General features: G+C 45.5%; 1 protein-coding gene across 2 annotated transcripts in view; it reads right to left on the bottom strand.

Annotated features, from left to right (window-relative positions):
- Nucleotides 1-20,953, bottom strand: part of LOC140479122 (glypican-5-like) — a 578,521-nt gene that overhangs the window by 348,958 nt on the left and 208,610 nt on the right. The window lies entirely within an intron of this gene.

Below are 20,953 nucleotides of genomic sequence, written 5' to 3'. Positions count from 1 at the left end.
ATCCTAGTCATAGACTAAGGAGAAAATGTTAATGGGGTAAGGGAAATGAGCTTATCAAAGTACAATTGAGAAGAAGGGCCACTGGACCTGAAACGTTTGACTCTGTATTCGCTTCACGGATGCTGCCAGACCTGGAAAGTTCCTCCAGAAATTTATGTTTTAGACATCAAAGTACATGCCTGGTTAACTTTCTCCTGGGTGAAAGTTGCATTGACTGGGTGGAACTGTCTTCCACTTTTTAGGGACTGTAGGTTTTTGGGGGGGCAGGTTGTTTCAGTTAAATCAGGGAGTGATTTCAGTTTCAAAATATACGCAGTGTGGGCATTCCCTGCCAAGTAGACTGGAAAGGTTAGAGAAACTTTACCGATGCGTAACTTACTTTGATCAACATCCCAACGCAAACCCAACTTTTCAAGCACTGACAGGTTCAACATTTTAGCTGGAACCAAAAGGCTCTCTCATCCTTGTGGAGCACGTTCCTTTCTGCCAAACCTCTCCAGACTAAATGTGTCAGTGAGCGTGCCTTAATCCAGCCACGAACTTCAGCGTGCTCCCTGACACTCCCTGTCTTTTCCAGATGGATTGATTGGCAAAATAAAGAGAGCTGTAACGGCATTTCACTCAATGTGAAACAGAAAGCAGGCCAGCTGAACCCAGTAAACGCCCCAACTCCTCTCACAAATTCCAAAAAGCTAAAGCTGTAGAAAACAAATCATTCACACTCAAGATTGGATTGCCACGTAGGACTCTCTGTTTCTAGTCAGAAGGATGTGAATTCAAGTGCGAACCTAGGATCTGTACATATAATCAAGGCTCACACTGTGCTGTAGAACAGAGGAGGTGCAGCTGTTGAACTCAAAGCTCCATCTACTTAGTTGTATGTTAAGGACTCTTTAGGCATCACTTCTTCAAAGACATTGACCTCCTTAAAGCCTGGTCAACAAGGCAACTGGCAAGGTTCCACATGGTCAAGTGGTTAGCAAGGTTACATCACATGGGATCCAGGGAGTGCTAGCCATTTGGATACAAAATTGACTTGAAGGTAAGAGGCAGGGGGTGGTGGTGTTGGGTAGTTTTATGGATTGGAGGCCTTTGAGCAGTGGTTTGCCGCAAGGATCAGTAGTGGGTTCACTGCTCTTTCTCATTTATATAAAAGATTTGGATGTGAATATAGGAGGTTCATTAGTAGGCTTGCAGGTGACACCAAAATTGGTGTTGTAGTGGACAGCGAAGAAGGTTATCTCCGAGTACAAGAAGACATTGATCAGATAGGCCAATGTACCGAGGAGTGGCAGACAGAGTTTAATTTAGATAAATGTGAGGTGCTGCATTTTGGAAAGGCAAATCAGAGCAGGGTTTATACACTTAATGGTAGGGTCCTGAGGAGTGTTGCTGAACAAAGAGACCTTGGAGTACAGGTTCATAGTTCCTTTAAAGTGGTGTTGCAGATAGACAGGGTAGTAAAGAAGATGTTGGTACGTCTGCCTTTATTGGTCAGTGCATTGAGTATTAGAGTTGGGACGTGGCTATGCAGGGCATTGCCCAGACCACTTTTCGAATACTGTGTTCAGTTCTGGTCTCCCTGCTGTAGACAAATTATTTTTATAAGGATGTTGTGAGGGTTGGAAGGTTTGAGTGATAGGGAGAGGCTGAATAAGCTGGGGCTATTTTCCCTGGAGGGTCAAAGCCTAAAGGGTGACCTCTAAAATCATGAAGGGCATGGATAGGGTGAATGGCCAAGGTCTTTTTCACACAGGAGGGAGTGCAAAACTAGAGGGCACAGATTTAAGGTGAGAGCTGAAGGATTTAAAGAGGACCCAAGGGGCAACTTTTTCACACAGAGGGTGGTGAGTGTTTTGAATGAGCTACCAGAGGATGTGGTGGAGGGTGGTACAATTACAACATTTAAAAGGCACCTGGATCGGTCCATGGATAGGAAGTGTTCAGAGGGAACGGTCCAAATGCTGGCAAATAGGACTAGATTACTTTAGGATATCTGGCCGGCATGGACGAATTGGACCGAAGGGTCTGTTTCTATGCTCTACAATTCTATGACCCTAGTTCTCCTACGATCAACATCACCCATAAGCAGATCAATTGTGACCAGGTAATTTGACCACTGGATAAGACACCAACTGCCCTTTACTGGTACAAATACACACTCGTGGCATTTGGTAGCAAAAGTAGCTGGAGAATGCAAAGAATATTATCCCTTAATCATTGCTAAAAAGAGATATAATGTCGAACCTTTTCATCTTGCATTTATCAGGACTGATGCAAAAGAAACCAAACGTGGAAAGGGAACATCAATTTATATTGCATCAGAGGAGCTTGCTGATTGGTTGGACCACGGTTGGCATGGAGAATCAGCAGAAACTGAATTTATTTAACTGACTAAATTCAGACATAGCTAAACTCTGATTGGTTGTGGTGTTGCTAAGGGGAGTGTAGCAGGGTCTGGAAGTTTCCATGGCTTTTGTTGATAGAAAAAGTGCAGCATCTAGATGAATTCCTTTTACCTACACAGGGCAGGCCTCTGTTTGTAAATGTAGCTCCTATGACACATGAATGCACCTCATAATGAATCAGAGTGATCATCTTAAATTGGTCATTGCTGTAATTCATAAACTGGTCTGAATGATTTAGCAAATGTTTCCAATTGCATCTAATGCTGGATAGGGTGTTCTGAGTTTGCAAACACAGGCAGAATGAGCACGACTGGCATGCTGCCCATTGTAAATGGTCAAAAGTAAAACCCATATCACATTTATGTGGTAGGCAAAGTGTAATTTTGGCTGAATAGTCGAATCTTGTTCCTGGAGAAAACCATTTGAGTGCTGGCTGAGTGGGCTAACTTCACCTTAGCAGCACGGTGGCTCAGTGGTTCACACTGTTGTTTTCCAGAGCCAGGGTAGGCAAGCAGGAGGCTGGAGGAACACATCAAGCCCGTCCTGAAGAAGGGTTACACCCAAAACGTTGCTTTCTCCACCTCCTGATGTTGCCTGGCTTGCTGTGTTCTTCCAGCCTCCTGCTTGTCTACCTTGGAATCCAGCATCTGCAGTTTTTTCGTCTCTTACAGGGTCAGTGTGGGAGATTTGTTAGCCAAAGCAGCCATCTTGTCACACATTAAAAGCCTGGAATCCATGTTAAATCGCATAATAGTGTCTACTTGTTAAGTTGCATGTTCCAAGGCTCAGTGAGGTGGTTGACCTTGCAGCTGTACCTAATAGTGAGTTCTTGTGACAATTAGGTCAACTTGTCCCTCCCCACGAGCTCACAACTAAACAGTCAATAACTCAAGGTTCATGTGGCGTGATTCATTGTTCCTCTAAATTAGACTGCTACAAACGAGTTACCCACTACATAATTCATTTCATCCCCGAACAGCAGGCCTACCTGGCAGGACTTCTATTTCCTGAGGTTTCCAAACATTTTCCTTTTGTTTTCTTTTCCTCTCGATTTTCTCCTTTTTTGTGCAACCTCCCTGAGTCAGTGGGTTTGTATTTTTGCAACAAAACGGGAGGGTTGTTTTCCTCCCTAAGTCAGTGGGTTTATTTGCGACAAGACAGGAGATGATTTAAAATCCCTACACAATGGGTAATTTAGCATAGCGAACTCATCTGACCTGCACATCTTTGGACTTTAGGAGGAAACTGGAGCACCCAAAGGAAATCCATACAGACACGGGGAGAACATGCAAACTCCACACAGACAGTCACCCAAGACTGGAATCAAGCCCAGCTCCCTGGTGCTGTGAGGCAGCAGTGCTAACCACTGAGCCACCATGCCACCCGTCCCCGAGTCAGCAGGTTACTTTGCGGCGAAATGGGAGAGTTGTTTTCCTCCCTGAGTTGGTTGGATATTTTTGCGACAAGGCGGAAGACGATATTTCATCCCTGAGTCGGTGGATTCGTATTTTTGCGACAATACAGCAGAGTTGTTTTCACCGCTGGTGGTGTTTCCCTCTGCCACTATCCGGAGTGGGTAGTTTTGGGCTGTGGCGACAGAGGCTAGTCGTTTTTAGTTTTAATCCTTCGCCTTGACACCTTGAGCCACTAGCAACGTGCTGCGACAAGAAAGGTTGTGTTTGGAGACTCCTCCAAAGACTCCCCCTGGTAGTTTGTAGCTGTTCCTCCTTTGAGCCAATAGGCGTGAGTGGGGAGCTGGTTTGACGCTGAATCAAGATTGGATTGAAGGAGACCGTGCTGCACTTTGGGATTAATTTGGTGCGTTTGCCTTGAGTTTTTGACTGGGGTCCTGGGTTCTGGTGTCTGTCTCTGCTTCAGTAGTCAGTACCTTTTCGCCTTTACTTTCGGCGGCCATGAATACGCATGGACTCGGCTTCCCCGAGAGTATACGGAGAGCCCCACTGTTTATTCTTCCACTGTTCAGCGTACCCTCGAGACCCTCCACATGCTTTGCAAGAGTGTCCTTGTTCAATATGTTGATGATTTACTCATTGCTTCCGCTACATCTGATGCCCTGCTTCAGTGCATGACACAGGATGGCCACAAGGTTTCCTTGGCTAAGATGCTGCTCTGCCAGCCCAATGTCCATTACTTGGGTTTCACAATATCACAGGGTATCAGGACACTTGCTCCTGATTGCTTAAAGGATATCACAAATCTCCCTCCTCCCCTAGCACATGCCGAACCTATGTCATTTCTAGGGGTGGTGAATTACTGCAGGCACTGGATTCCTGATCTTCGTGAGATTGATGTGCCTTTGAGAGGCATCTTCACCTAAGAAGCCATCGAAACTACAGTGGACCCCTGAAATGACACAGGCTTTTGAACAATTGAAATCTGTACTGAGCTCAGCACCTGCTGTGGGTCTTCCGGATCATTCACAGCCGTTTCAACTTTGTGTTGCTGACAGGGAGAGTTATGCCTCTGGAATTCTGACACAGATACATGGGGATCTCCGATGTCCTGTAGCCTCTTACTCAGTCCAGTTGCCTCCTGTTGTAAGGGGAATGCCAGTGTGTTTGCGGGCTGCGGCGGCTGCCTCGGTAATGGTTGATAAGTCCACTCCCCGCCTTGTGCTGGATCATCCATGCATGGTTTTTGTTCCACATTCGGTCTCCCTGCTGCCTAATTCTGCAGCTACCCACCATTTTGCTGCTTCGAGGGGTACGGGCTATGAGGTCATCCTACTCTCCCGGTCTAATCTTACCCTGCGCCACACCCTGGCTTTGAATCCCGCTTCAGGTAAACCTTCATAACATGGTCAGTTTATTAATAATCTTTTGGAGGCCATTCTCCTCCCTTCGGCTGGGGCTGTCATCAAATGCACTGCATACATGTCTGCTGGAAATAATGTCGCCCGTGGCAACACCTTCGCTGATAGGGCCGCTCGGATGGCTGCTACTAATCCAACTTTGCAGGTTTTACATACGCCTAAAATACACCAGTTTCCCACTGGAAGCCCTCTCCTTTTGGAGAGGGCATCCATGAAACTCAGCAGGTGGCCCCTCAATCTGAGCATGCTCATTGGGCTCATTGAGGTGCCACTGAATCTAAATTCCTTTGTCTTCTTAGGCTTGGTGATGGCCGCATCATCTGCCCTAAGTCTCATCTACATGTCCTAGCCCTGGCCATCATGGAGTTGGCCATGTTGGTAAGCGGGGCATGTGCCATGTAGTCACATGTTTTTGGTATGCCCCTGGCTTCACTACTGCTGCTTGCAATTTGTTATCACGCTGTATTATTTGCCTTCAGAACAATAACTCAAAGCCGCTGGCCAAATTTGACCATCTTCCTATCCCTGCTGGCCCCTTTCTGAAACGGCAGATCAATTTTGCGCACATGCCAACAAGGCTGGGTTTCCACTACCTGCTGGTGATTGTTGATATGTTCTCCATACAGGGTGAGGCATTTGACACCAAGAAGGATGATGCGAGGGCAGTTGTTAAATGTTTAATGAAGGATGTCATCCCTAGATTTGTGGTCCCTGGGTCTATTCACAGTGATAGGGGCACTTATTTCACTTCAGCAGTCGTTAAAGCTATTTGTAAGGCTCTGGGAATTTCCTGGCAACATCATATTCCGTATCAATCACAGTTCTCAGGTATGGCAGAAAGGATGAAAGGCACCCTTAAAACAGTCCTTACTAAGATATCACAGGATACAGGCTTACCCTGTACTGAAGCTCTGGCCCTTGCTCTATGTTCCATTCGGAATCAGGTTTACCGAACAACAGGCCTCACTCCTTTTGAGATTTTAATGGGCAGACCCGTGCCTACTGCAACTAGGCCTCCTGTGTTCTGTGCCGATGTGGCTCTGCTCCTGACACAGAGTGACACAGTTGATTATACTAAGGCCCTTTCAGACCTTATCATTCAGAATCATGACATTGTCAAAGCAGCCATTCCTGTTCCAACCACCATGCATCCTTTCCAGCCAGGGGACTGTTATTATTAAATTGTTTGAAAAGAACTCTTTCTCTCCCAGATGGAAAGGTCCATTCCTTGTCCTTCTGGTGACCCAAACTGCTCTCAAGGTGAAGGAGAAACCAGAATGGACTCACGCCTTGCAGTGCAAGAGAACACCACCCCAAGGGGGAAATCTATTGATTTCCCATGACCCGCAGATAGCTCCAATTGATTGTTTTTGCCGTTATTTTATTGTTTTTGCTTATTTTTCTGATGTTACTTTTATCTGACTGGGGTCCTCAGTGGCCCCTAGTAAGAAAGAATTGCATTTTAATGTATTTCTTTACACGACATATCTTTGTGCACAAAAGGTCAGCCACTCTAGCTTCTGGGTTTGCACACACAGTCCTTTCCATTTGAAAGGATGAATTCCCTTGAGGGCCGCACCTTTTAATAAATCTGACACTGCTGAATGGTGGTTGCATCAACATCATTCTGCTGCTGTCACGACTTTTCACATCCCTCCTACCTTCCTGAAGCTGATAGTTGCCCCCTCCATTTATGAAGGCAACCCCAACCTCCGGTGGCAATCAGCGGGATACAGGATGGACAAAATTGAAGACTGGTTCCAGCCTCTCTATAATCTATTATACACACCCCCAACTCTGTTCCTCACGGCCACAGCTACACCCCTAGGAAATATTGGTATTAAAAGCAAAGATCCTTTAGGATGGTGAGCTGGGTTCAGTAAATGCATTCACTCCACCCTCTTTCCATCTGATTTCTGATCCACTGCTGTGGATGGCAGCATACTTATTCTCACTGTTCCCAACAGGACTGCCATTAATTCCTCTTTTACACCTTTTGGATTGGTATCCAACGCGATCAATGGTTAGCTTTCAATGGCACTTATTTCATTTGAGGCCAGAGCACCTACCCGTGGCTGCTTATCTCCTGGACTGGCATATGCTATCTAGGGTATGCTGTTCCTTTCCTTTACCACTCCCACACTTCACCTTTTAATGCTTCAGTGCCTTGTAGAAGGAGAGCTCTTACTACTTTGCAGAGCCTTCTAACTATCTTCTCCCCTCCCCATGCCACCCTTCAACTTGAGATTGAGGTTCGGAGGATTGCCACCACTCTGGAAGAGAATGTCAATGCCACTGCTTTAGCTGTTGACCTTCTTAATGCGGAGATGGTGGCTGTCTGCACCATGGCCCTCCAAAATCGCATGGCCCTCGACTACCTTTTTAGGCCCTTATCGGCTCCAGCTGTTGCACCTACATCCCTGACTCCAGTGAGAACATTACGAATGTAGCCACTCATTCGCAAGGTGGTTTCCTCTCCCCAGACTACCCCACGTTGGGATCTCTGGACTTGGATGGGTAGTTTGCTTGGCTCTTGGGTTTCTATACTCCTCCAGGGCACTATGGTTCTCATTGCTGTTTTTGTTTTGTTCTCCATTATCGTTATTTTCCGAAAACAATGCCCTGCCCGTTTTGGGTCACTACTGATGCCGAATTCCCCTGTTTCTTCCCAGCTTGTACATTTTCCTGTTTCTGGTATTCCCCCACCAGTGGATGATTTCATTGAGTCTCTCAGTCCTGGTGACCCTTATTCTGACAGTTACCTGAACGACCCTGAACCCCCCAGCCTCCAACAACACCCCTGGGTCTGGCTATGTCCCTTCTTTTACCAATTCTTCTCAACTGCCCTTCTGATTTGGTCAAAAGAAAAAAAGGAAAGAATTGTGGGCGATTTGTTAACCAAGCAGCCATCTTGTCACATATTAAAAGCCTGGAATCCATTTTAAATCTCATATTAGTGTCTGTTTGTTAAGTTTGTACATTCCCAGGCTTGGTGAGGTGGTTGACCTTGCAGCTGTAACTGATAGTGAGTTCTTTCCCATCACGGGAACGTTCTTCTTTGACAAGGATCTATTGTTATCCTAACACTTGTTAATCAGCTACTAACTAGCACTGTCCAGACACTATGTGACTTACGCTTGTGACTGGGCAAAGTGTCTATTTACTCATTATACTACAATTAACAGTTTGCTAATTGTTAAATGATTGTAACCTATATAATCATGCGACTTTCTGTATCTCGTCGGAGTGACTTGTGACCATTATGTCGACTTGTCTCTCCTGTGAGCTGATGAATAAACAGTCAATAACTAAGGTTTGTGTGGCGCGATTCATTTTTCCTCTAAATTAGATTGCTACAAGCGAGTTACCCACTGAATAATTCATTTCATCCCCAACAGCCAAGCACTTGGGTTTAATTCCACCCTTGGGTGGCTGTCTGTATGGAGGGTGCATGTTCTCCCTGTGTTTGCATGGGTTTCCCCCCACTCTCCAAAGATGTTCAGGTTTGGTGAATTGGCCATGGTAAACGTTGGGTAGCAAGGATAGTGAAGGGTTGGGTCTGGGTGGGTTGCTCTTCAGAGACTTGGTGTGGATTCAATGGGCCTAATGGCCTGCTTGCACACTTGTGATTCACCTGATTCTTAAATTTCCTCACACCTCTTAATAATCTCCATCCAACACTCAAATGTACCGTTAAGAGAAAGTAATCAAATGAGCTCCCTTTCCACTAACGTGTTAGTAAAGAAATCCGAATTCCCAAGCAGGGCAATGTCGTCTATTTGATTTCAGTAGTCAGAAGCTTTTTTTCTTGACTGTGTCCTGAATCTGTGAACATTGGTTTTCTCACCTCAGTGTTGGCTTCCATGGATTCTGATGCAGCCCAGCTCCTAATTCTCAATCCACCATCTAATCAGCATTGAAGTGTGGGGACTTTGCACTTCAAGTTGTTGATCATGTTAGATCCTTGTATTCATCCCCTGTGGCTGACTAATTTATTAGAGTTTTGAGGGGAACCAGAAGATGTGTTGTATTTGGATTTCCAGAAGGTGTTCAACAAGGTACTTTATAAAAGGTTAAGTCATAAGATAAGAGCCCATGGTGTTGGAGGTAGTATAACAGCGTAGATAGAGAATTGACTCATGGGCTGGAAACAGAGAGCTTTCTTTTATTCAGGTCGGCAATGCATGACCAGTAAGGTTCCACAGGGATCAGTGTTGGCACTGCAACTGTTTACACAGTATGTTAATGACTTAGAGGAAGGAAGTGAATGTGCTGTTGCCAAATTTGCAGACAACATAAAAATAGGTGGCTAGGCAGGTTACAAGAGGAGCATAAACAGTTTACAGAGAGATATTGAGAGGTTAAATAAGTGGGCAAAACGTTGGCAAATCTAACATAACGTAGAGGAAATCTGAAGTTGTTCATTTTGGAAGGGAGAATAAATGAACAGAACATTTATTAATTGGAGAAAAAACACAGAAAGCTGCAATACAAAGGGACTTGAGGGTACTTGTGAATGTAAAATGGAAAGCTAACATCCGTGTTGCAGCTGGTATTCAGGAAGGCTAATGGAATGTTGGCCCTTATCTCAAGGGGGTTGGAGTGTAAGAGTAGAGCAGTCTTACTGCCACTATACAAGGTACTGGTGAGATCATACCGAGAGTAGGGTGAGCAGTTTTGGTCCCCTTCTTTAAGGAAAGTTATTATTTCGTTGCAGGCAGTTCAGAGAAGGATCGCGAGGATGGTACCTGGAATGGAGGGACTGTCTTATGAGCAAAGATTATGGAACTCTACTCATTTGAGTTTAGAAGAATGAGAGATGATCTCACTGAAACACATCAGATTTTTAAGGGGCTTGACGAGGCATACCTTGAGAGGAAGAGTAGAGGAGCAGACAGCATAGTCTCAGAATAAAGGGGTGCCAATTTAAGGCTGAGATGAGGAGGAATTTCTTCCCTTAGAAGGTGGTGAATCTTCGGAACTTCTTAGTAAGTTTGCAGATGACACCAAAATCGGAGGTGTAGTGGACAGCGAAGAGGGTTACCTCAGATTACAACAGGATGTTGACCAGATGGGCCAATGGGCTGAGAAGTGGCAGGTGGAGTTTAATTTAGATAAATGTGAGGTGCTGCATTTTGGGAAAGCATATCTTAGCAGGACTTATACACTTCATGGTAAGGTCCTAGGGACTGTCGCTGAACAAAGAGACCTTGGAGTGCAGGTTCATAGCTCCTCGAAAGTGAAATTGCAGGTAGAAAGCATAGTGAAGAAGGCGTTTGGTATGCTTTCCTTTATTGGTCAGAGTATTGAGTACAGGAGTTGGGAGGTCATGTTGCGGCTGTACAGGACATTGGTTAGGCCACTTTTGGAATATTGTGTGCAATTCTGATCTCCTTCCTACCAGAAAGATGTTGTGAAACTTGAAAGGGTTCAGAAAAGATTTACAAGGATGTTGCCAGGGTTGGAGGATTTGAGCTACAGGGAGAGGTTGAACAGGCTGGGGCTGTTTTCCCTGGAGCGTCGTAGACCTTATAGGGAAATACAAAATCATGAGTGCATGGATAGGAGAATTAGACAAAGTCTTTTTTCTGGGGTGGGGGAGTCCAGAACTAGAGGGCATGGGGTAAAGGCTGATAGGGGGAAGATATAAAAGAGACCTAAGAGGCAAATCTTTTACGCAGACGGTGGTACATGTATAGACTGAACTGCTAGAGGAAGTGGTGGAGGCTGGTACAATTGCAATATTTAAAAAGCATTTGGATGGGTATATGAATGGGAAGGGTTTAGAGGGATATGGGCCAGAGGCTGGCAGGTGGGACTAGATTAAGTTGGGATATCTGGTCGGCATGGACGAGTTGGACCGAACGATCTGTTTTTGTACTGTACATCTCTATGACTCTATGAGTTGTGGGAGGAGTGTAAATTTAAGGCTGAGGTAGATTTTTGATCAGTCGGGGAATCAAGGATTCTGGGGAAAGGGCAGGAAAGTGGACATGAGGAATGTCAGATCAGCCATGATCCTATTGAATGCTGGAGGAGACTCCAGCTGTTAGTGACACCGAGTCAGGAAATTTCATTCAAGCTTCACAAGGGAGTCTAATTTCTTCACTTTTGACAACTTGACCTTGAAGGTCCCTCAGGAGCTGCCCTATCTTGTCCCACCTCAATGACTTGTGTTCTGGTGGTTCTCCAACTTTCTCTGGGTCTGTACTCAGACATGGATACTGTACCCTAGGCACAACTCCAGGTCTTCACAACAGCAAGTCCCCCAAGCCAGCACTGCCCATGATTTGTTTTGTGAGCAGAGGTCTAATATGGCCCAGTTTCAAAAGGAAATACTGCTTATGAGCTTTTAACCTCCACACTCAACTGTACTGAAGCATGAATTATACACAGGCTGCTTTTGAGCCCCTTCTCTAACACTTAGCTGCCTCCCAACTCCTAGAACATCTTCCTTGACAGTACAGAACTATCCAAGTAATCTTGACTTCTTCCTGAATTCCCAAGTAAACAGAACCACCGTACTTCTGTTACCTCCTCGGCAGTACAGCTGAACAGTTCTCGCCCGCCAGCAGTTTTGCTTTTGTCGCTTTCTGCCTTCGTCTCCAACTAGCTGTGGCCCAAAATTGCTCTTTCTTCATGAAACCCTGAACTGTTTTGAGTGATCTACTGAATGCCGTCCAACAAGCCCCATGCCTATTGTTGCGAAATCTGAATGCAGCATCTAGCAGTAGGACTGAAATGTAACAACCCCTTGGAACTGTGTGTTCTCTGAGTGTTACAACATTCACTAACTCCTGACTCCCACATCTCAAAAGGAAAAGTACTCCATCACAGCAGATTCGGAATAGAGGAATACAGTCTCTGATTGATACAGAACTGTGTGCGTCCATTGAACTGGCTTCCAGCTGACCTCTGTAACTCAAACACACAACAGGGAACAGAAATTGAATTAGAGCAGGGTGATCACTCACTGCACATCCATCGGCTAAATAACTCACTTTTCTTAATTAATTAAAAGAATTAACTGGGAGACTGATCAGCAACTGTGCACATGGGACAGGCAATAAATGCTGGCCAGCCAGCGACGTGCATAACACACAAAATGAATAAACATAAATAAATAAACTAGATCTCACATGGGCTGTCAGATAGCATCAGTACCTTACATATGAGTATCAGGCACACAAGGTTAGACTACAATATATTACCATATAAATCACAGGTACGTGATGCCAGATTACATTGTACCACTCAAGGAGTTGAAAGGGCACATGATATAAAACTGCATTAACCCCTGAATTCCCAGGGCGAATGCCATCAGACTACATTAACCCAACAAATCCTAGCTGTGTGAGATCAGACTACATTATATCAAGGATCCCTAGAATAATAACTTTAGATATTTTCTAAGCCACCCGTTCAGAAATGGTATCACACACTTTCTGCAACAGTTCGAGTTGAAACCAGGCCTCCTGGCTCAAAGGTCAGGACATTACCACTGCACCAAGTGCCCAAAGTAATGGCTTTAGACTATTTGAGCCTCTGAGTCACAGGTGTGTGGCACTGAAACACATTGCCCTGAGCCTGTGGGTGACTAGCTGCAATCTATTTTACCTTAATGCCTGGCCAGACTAGATTAGGCCACAACGGATGATGAAGTCCCAGTGGTTTCCTGAGAATGCTTTGTTAACAGAAAGGTCCCAGCCATTGTCAATGGTTGTCATTAAAATGAAAGCTGTCCACCCTCGTGATGGAAGGCAGCAGATGGTCAGCCCAGTCACAAGAAAGCAGCCAATGGCTGCATTCAAAAATCAGTTAGGTGAAATAATGACCAATTATCTGAACCGTATCTATAAGCTGACGGGCAGTGACATGGGCAGATGGTCACTCTCTAATTACTAATACGTTTGCTATTAAGGAAATGCCACACTTTGGTGTAATTGTGTGTAATATTTTCTCAGGTATTTCTTCACCATTGACAAAGTGAACCTTGCTTTGCCCTTTCTCATCCAGTATCCCGGAAAACGACAGCAAGATCTACAGGACCAGGAACTGTAAGACAGAATGTTCCGTCTGTATACTGGCTGATGGAATCTACCATGTCCTAGTTATCTTTGAACAGGGGGCTGAGTCTATATTGTTATCATTTCAGGACACTTTAAAAACTAGATGGGCAAAGAATAAACAGTGCAACAGAATGAAGTATATTTCACGCAGAGGGTGGTGCATGTCTGGAGTGAGCTGACAGAGGAAGTGATGAAGGCTGGTACAATTACAGCATTTAAAAGGCATCTGGATAAGTATATGAATAGGAAGGGTTTAGAGGGATTTGGGTCAAGTGCTGTCAAATGGGACTAGATTAGGTTAGGGCATCAAGTCGGCATGGACGAGTTGGACCAAAGGTTCTGTTTCTGTGCTGTACATCTCTATGACTCCATGACTCTGCTTGTCCATTGTGTGTTTATGTAGGATCTGGTTTTCATTTGATTTGATTTAATTTATTGTTGTCACGTGTACCTAAGTACAGTGAAAAGCTTTGTTTTGTGAGCAGTACAGGCAGATCACAGCAAACACGGACATACAGATCATAGGGTGCTTACACAGAGCCAGGCATACAAGGTTACGGCTGCCCAGTAGGCGCACAAAGCAGGATCAACACTAGATTTGAATTTAGAGAGATCCATTCAACAGTCTAATAATAGCCTGTCCTTGAGCCTGTTGGTGTGTATGTTGACAGCTCTCTGCTCATAACTTGGCTGAACATTCTGGGGTTTATGAACAGTTTTGTGAGTTTACGATCAGTCACCTACTTGGCTATAGAGGACCTCGTAGCTAATCTTAATCCCATGTAATGAAGGTTCAATGGATATCAATCAGTGCCCGGGCAGGGACACTAGCTAGTTTTTTCCCTTTCTGATCAAATTATGTTAAGGTCAGTTATCGTTGTAGCTACTTGGGCCAAAATCAGACAACTCAGCACAGAGAGGCGATCGGGTTGAGGCTTAGCCAGCGTGTTGATGCAGAATCTCAGCCCTTTAATCAAACTGGTGCGACCCAGGAGTTCTGGTTCAGGATACTTGTCTGGCCACATCATTGGCTCCAGTCGCTAGGTAACAGGGAGACAGCCATGCTCCCTGTTCAAACAGCGTTGTCTGCACTCAGCAAAGCTGGCATTGCGCGGCACATTCACACCTCTAAGGATAGCAGCATCCAAATTCTTGTCCCATTGATTGGCACATCCTGCAGAGTGGCACATTTCAGAGTTGGTGTAGAGTTTCCGTGATTCATCAGTCCATAGATGGGTGAGGGCCTCAACAGCCAGTACACAGGCAGGTTTAGAATGAGCTGACACTGGCCTGGGACAGTCAGCCTCAGCTGTCTGCACTGTGGAAAGAGGTAAGGCACATAATCATGCCCGTCTGCTCCTCATGCCCTGAGGAGCACTAGCAATGTTCACCATAGCCAAACATCCAACTGAAGAGACAGCATTACTGAGCAAGTGTCCATCCATCACTTCAAGAAAGTGATCTACACGCTTGTGGCCAACTTTTCTTTCCAGAACAAGTCACATAGCCATTCTTCATTCTACCCTCTGATTTTCCATGTCAATGGAGAAGGAGAGGAATGGATGAACTTTGTCAGGTCCAAGGTCTGATCTGGTTGCAGAGGGAAATAGGATGACAGTAGCCCCCTATTCCCCCTCTTGGTGTGCACTGCCAATCATCACTGGCTGCTTCCTGCACTGACATCGATGGATTTGGAGCCGGAAAAGCCCAGGAAGACAAGCACAACAAGCTCACGTCACTCGCTGGCCCTCCAATATTCTCTGCCCAGCTCTCAGTTTGTTGACAGCGCTGGCTGATCTCTTGGGGATCGTTCTGTACTCTCTCTGGAATGAGGTGGGGAAGAGAGGGGGGGGTGGTGTGGAGGGGGCTATGTTCATGCTGAGGGGGCAGGGGGGTGGTGATTGCGTCCAAGTGCCAGTATTGGATTAAACCTGAGACTTGCTTCTTTCATGGGAGTGTGGGTGTCACTGACCAGGCCAGCATTTATTGCATCTCCATAGTTGTCCTTGAACTGAGAGGCTTGCTTGGCTGCTTCACAGGGAAACTAAGAATGCAACTGCTATGAGAGCCTGGAGTCACATGAGGCCAGACGGGGTAAGAATGGCAGATTTCCTTGTCAAAAGGACGCTATTGAGCCAGATGGGTTTTTTACAACAGGCAATGAGAGTTTCACAATCGCCATGACTGAGATTTTAGTATCCAGATTTATGAATGGAATCTGAATTTCAGGGATCTACTGAATGTTAGTGTGCACTTCTGGACTATTAGGCGAAAGTGGGTACTGGAGATTACAGTCAAGATTAGAATAGTGCTGGAAAAGCACAGCAGGTCAGGCAGCATCCAAGGAGCAGGAAAATCAATGTTTTGGGAAAAAGCCCTTCGTCAGGAATGAGGATTATTGGTCCAGTGATAATAAGACTAAGCCACTATAATGATCAGTAAACAAAGCAAAAATAATGATCTCCGCTGCAAGGACGGACTTGAAAAATTACTTAAATCACTGCAATACTTCCGGTTCAAATCACCTCAGTCCATCCGTGAAGATCAAGAACACAGCACTGGCGAGCGATACTATTTGCATTGCAATGTCAACACACTTCACACCTAATGATCTAACTGCAGAGCTCATCAAAGAACTGTCCTTACATCACCCCCTTCCATTTCACCATCAATCACACACTGACCCTAACTCTATCGCAGGCTGCCATTAAACTCTCTGTGTCCAAGCTCAGCGTCCATGTGCAGTCACACGTACTCCCAAACAAGCAGTAAACTGAGCTGACCCTCTCCTATACTGGCACGACGCTGCTTACTGGAGCTCCACTGCGGGACGAAATCTAACATCATGATGCCTCCAGTCTCACAGTGGTCCAGTCCAGGAGAATAAAAAGGGACAATGAACAGAGAAAATCAGTCCTCTGATATTTAACAAAAATTGGCACCGTTGGTTTTGGTGAATGCTGATACCCTTCACAGGGTGGTTTGTACTCCATGTGAAATGGGATAACACCTCCATCAACCAGAAAGGGAACAGGTCCCAGATCCAGATCAGTCATACACCAATGGCCAGAATATGGTCAAGATATAGAATTCTGGCAACTTAAAGACACATTCTTTGTCTCAGTAACAGGCAGATGCTTGGAATCGTATTAGTTTGACATGCGCTAGAATTAAAGGCACTTTAATTTTGCTCAACGGAAACTCCACCTCTCCAATAGAAATCACTCAATGCCTTCCAAGAATCAGATATCTTGGAAAAGTCCAATAAAGTTCTCAATGCTGCCATCTGGAGGAATATTCCTACCTCGCATCTTCTGGGAGAGTGACAACTATTTCCTCCAGCCCTCAGTTTACAGATCAGGCCCAGGAACTTAGGGCATGGTTTTCCTCTATCCAGGCCAACGCATGACTAGACTCTAGGTCAGCCACTATTCCAGGGGCAGCAAGTTCAACAGGTTTGGGTTCAAACTCCAGTCCAGAGGCTTGCGAATGGAATCCAGACTGAGGTGGCAGCGTTAGTGCTGAGGGAGTGCTGCACTGTTGGGGGTGCTGTTTTTCAAATGCGATGTTAAACCACCATTTGTCTGCCATCTCAGGTATATGCAAGAGATTACACAGCATCATTCAAGGAAGAAAAGGGGAATTCCTCCTGGTGACCTGGTTAATATTTATTCCTTAACCGTATCTGACCATTTATTACAGTGTGGGAGCTTGTTGTGCACTTTATTCTGCCACATTTCTTGCATTACAATAAGTGGCCGTACTTCAAAACTGCTTAATTGCCCACACAGTGCTTTGAGATGTCCTGACGTTGTGAACGATGCTACACAAATCTAAGTCTTGTTAGATTTTTATGACAAATCAATCCTGCTGTTAACAGCTGAGTTTATCACTGAAATATACAACGTTCAAAAGATGCTTAAATAAGTGCATGAGTACGAAAGGTTGGAGGGATATTGGGCAGGAGCAGGCAGGTGGGGCTAGATTAGTTTGGGATTATGTCCAGCATGGACTAGTTGGACCGAAAGGCCTGTTTCTATGCTGTACAACTTTATGACTCCAGAAAGTTCAGCCTCTTATCTAATGAAAACTATGAAGGTCACTTTTGTGAAGGAGATTAAAGCTCCATCACCACAACCGCTGACCCACAGAGATTCTTCTGGGCATGGAATTCTTTCCCTATTCCTTTCCCTCTCTCACTGTTCCTTCAGGATGCTCCCCAAAACCTTGTCCATGTTCACAGTATGTTCACTGTTCTAAGATGCACAGGAAAGAGTATTATTTAATTCAGTACTTCAGTGCACTTACAAAAATGGACTGATGGGTTGGTAGGTTGGAAGGAGACTTTTTCAATGCTGCATTCTGAAAATAGATCTAATATCAAGAAAGGTAGCTGTGTCCATTTCATAATTCTAGTATCAGCGGCCTGTTTGGGACTGGATTAACATTCTGATTGTACCTCAGTGTATTGCATTGCCCCTCAGAAACCAGGAAGTGCTGAGAGCTGTATTCAACTCTTATTTCAGCTAATTCACTGTAATTTCCCTCACTGACTTTGAGATGGAAAGGAAATCAAAAATACCATGCTCCTCATGGTACAAGCTCTTGTACCAGCTGGAATTTTCTGCCACAGGAAATTGATGAGGCCAAACCATTGGAGACTTCCAAGAAAGATGGAGACGTAGTTATGACTTGGAGGTGCCAGTGTTGGAAATCACACAACACCAGGTTATCGTGCAACAGGTTTAATTGGAAGCACTAGCTTTTGGAGTGCTGCTCCTTCATCAGGTGGTTGTTAAGACTAAAGAGATCAGAGGATAACGGGAGAGCAGGTACAGGTTATCGAGCAGTGCTGAATGGCCTGCTCCCACTGCTGTATTCTACGGTGCTATGATTGAAATGATCCTCCATGAGTTGGTGATGTCACACGTTAAAGCAGCAACTGTGTTCAGTGAACAATGCTTCATCCAGTCAGTGGTGCTAGTCAAATGGAGACGGGGGTCCAACAGCTAGAAAGGTCTGCTGTCCAGAGGTGTGATGGAGGGGCGACGTTACCATTTCATCTCCTACCAACAAAACTCCATACACATCCTCACATTGCCCCCACCCCCTCACCTTCACCTCACCCACACCAGCTCAGCCCTTGTGTTTTGAAAACGGAAGAGGGAGGATGAGGAAGCTACAAGACGTTGTGGTAGCTTCCTCTGGGTGCTCCAGCTTCCTCCCACAGTTCAAAGATGTGCAGGTTAAGTGGATTGACCACACTAATCTACCCATAGGGTCCAGGGATATGGAGGCTAAGGTGGGTCAGCCATAGGAAATGCAGGGTTACTGGGTTGGGGTGGGTCTGGGAGGGTTGCCCTCGGAAAGGTGGGTGTGGGCCCGATGGGCCGAATGCCCCGCTTCCACACTGTAGGGGACTCTATGGTGCTATAGTTCAGAGTCAAGCTGGGCTGTAAGCAAATCTCGGGTCTTCTCCACGTCACTGGAAGTGGGCTACACTGACTGCCTGGTTACCACACAGCCCTCTCAAACATCCCACACTCCCTGCAGCAGCCAGTCAGCCTTGAAAACCTCAATACAAACTAGGAGAGCTGCCAAAAAAACAAAAAAAAAATTACTCAGAGCCTGCTTTGATAACAGAACTTAAAGGCTGCCATCCAGCACACTCACACAGAGCTCTGGCAGGGCCCTTCACAGTGGGTATAATGAGGCTTCTCACATTTTCTTTTGCTGGTTTTTGTGGAAAAGTTCCCACAAACAGATCCTTTCCCCAACCAAAAAAAAATCACCTTGGCCGTTCTTCTCATTTATTTATTTACTCATTGTGTGTGTGTGAGATTTCAGCTCAAACATTCCTGTCAGCAAACCCTTCCCAAAAGGACTAAAACCCCAGGAGAGGCAAAAATCACACAACACCAGGTTATAGTCCAACAGGTTTATTTCCAAATATGGCTCCTCTACATCATGACAGAAAGGAAGGAAAATTAAGCTGGCCTGCTGAAATAGTTTGATTTCCCTGTCTGCTGTTTAGACCTTACCACCCCGCTCACATTTCTACGTAGAGCTGGTGATCACACTGGAGCGCCAATTATGCTGGTTTTCAGTACTGGTGGAAGTTTGCACATTCTCCCCACCTGTCTGCCCATTTCAAACCGTACCCCAAAGCCCTTGTGCTTTGATATCATTGTGGGGTGACCGAGAATTCTCCTGACAGGTGGGATATTTTGTGCGTGGATGTCTGTCCGACTCAATCGGCTCCTCCTGCTCCATCCGCTCCTCTCCTGTAGGCTGTAGGACAATCCACATGCAGTCTACAATTTCGTCCAAGTGGCTAATTTCCCCACATAGCCTGCTCTGTGAAGACTGGGCAGCTGTAGATCCTGGGGACAGGAGCAGCGCTCTCTACAATTGGACAACTAGAAGCAGACAGCATTGGACAGCAAACAAGAGCGGAGATCCCAGCTGGCTATAGTTCCACTCACTTAATGTCATGGAAGGAAGAAAGAAAGAATAGGCTTTTAGATCACGTTTTCCATGATTTCAGTACATCTTCAACAGTGCTTCACAGCCATCCAAGTGTGGCATGGTGGCTCAGTGGTTAGCACCATGGTCCTGGGTATGATTCCACCTTCGGGTGACTGTCTGTGTGGAGTTTTGTTTGCACACTCTCCCCGTGTCTGCGTGGGTTTCCTCCCACAGTCTAAAGATGTGCAGGTTAGGTGGATTGGCCATGTTAAGTTGCCCATAGTATCTGGGGATGTACAGGCAGGGTGAATTATTCCTTGGGAAATGCAGGAATTGGAGGGATTGCTGTTCAGAAGATTAGTATTGACTCGATGGGATGAATGGCTTGCTTCCACAAAGTAGGGACTCTGGGACTCTGAGTGTTTTTCGGGTACACTCAGACACAACAAGGCTCACACATAGCAGTGCTGTAACAACTACTTAATCGTTTTTTTCATTAGGGGCAAATGTTGGTTAACACAATGAGGCAACCTCCTGTCCTCTTATTTGAAACAGTGTGATGGGATACAGACACCCAGCAGCGAGGACAAACTGCACCTTTGTTTGTGGGATCTTTGACCATCTCAGTCTTCTACCAAAAGCAGCAGCCAAGAGCTTGTACTCATGGCTCAGGAGTGGGATTGCTGCCAGGCAAGTCACGATTGACATCAATGAGTTAGACCTCTCATTGTTCCAAATCCTGACAACTCAACAAAGAAATTCTTAAACAGTTTCAAACAATCACCACTCTGTGTGGTTTATATGTCCACGGGCCAGGCTGGTTATTGTGCGCTGGGGAGCTTATGTCTGCAGAAACCTTCTTTGAGATGGATAGAAAGGTATTTACCAGTTACAGCAAAAAGAGACTGAAAATGAAGAGAAAGTTCATGTGAGTATGTGAGAGACAGAGAGAGAGAGAGAGAGAGACAGAGACAGAGAAACACAGATAAACAGAGAGAGAGAGAGAGAGAAAAACAGAGAGACAGGTAGAGAGACACAGAGAGACAGACAGAGAAACAGATAGTGAGAGAGACAGAGAGATGAGAGAAACAGAAACAGAGAGGGAGAGACAGAGAAACAGTGACACAGAGACACAGACAGAGACAGACAGAGACAGAGAGACAGACAGTGAGAGA

This window comes from Chiloscyllium punctatum, chromosome 6 (assembly GCF_047496795.1).
Source record: "Chiloscyllium punctatum isolate Juve2018m chromosome 6, sChiPun1.3, whole genome shotgun sequence".
Taxonomy (NCBI): Eukaryota; Metazoa; Chordata; class Chondrichthyes; order Orectolobiformes; family Hemiscylliidae; genus Chiloscyllium; species Chiloscyllium punctatum.
Note: the sequence above shows the minus strand (reverse complement) of the source record. Positions and strands in the feature narration are given on the sequence as shown.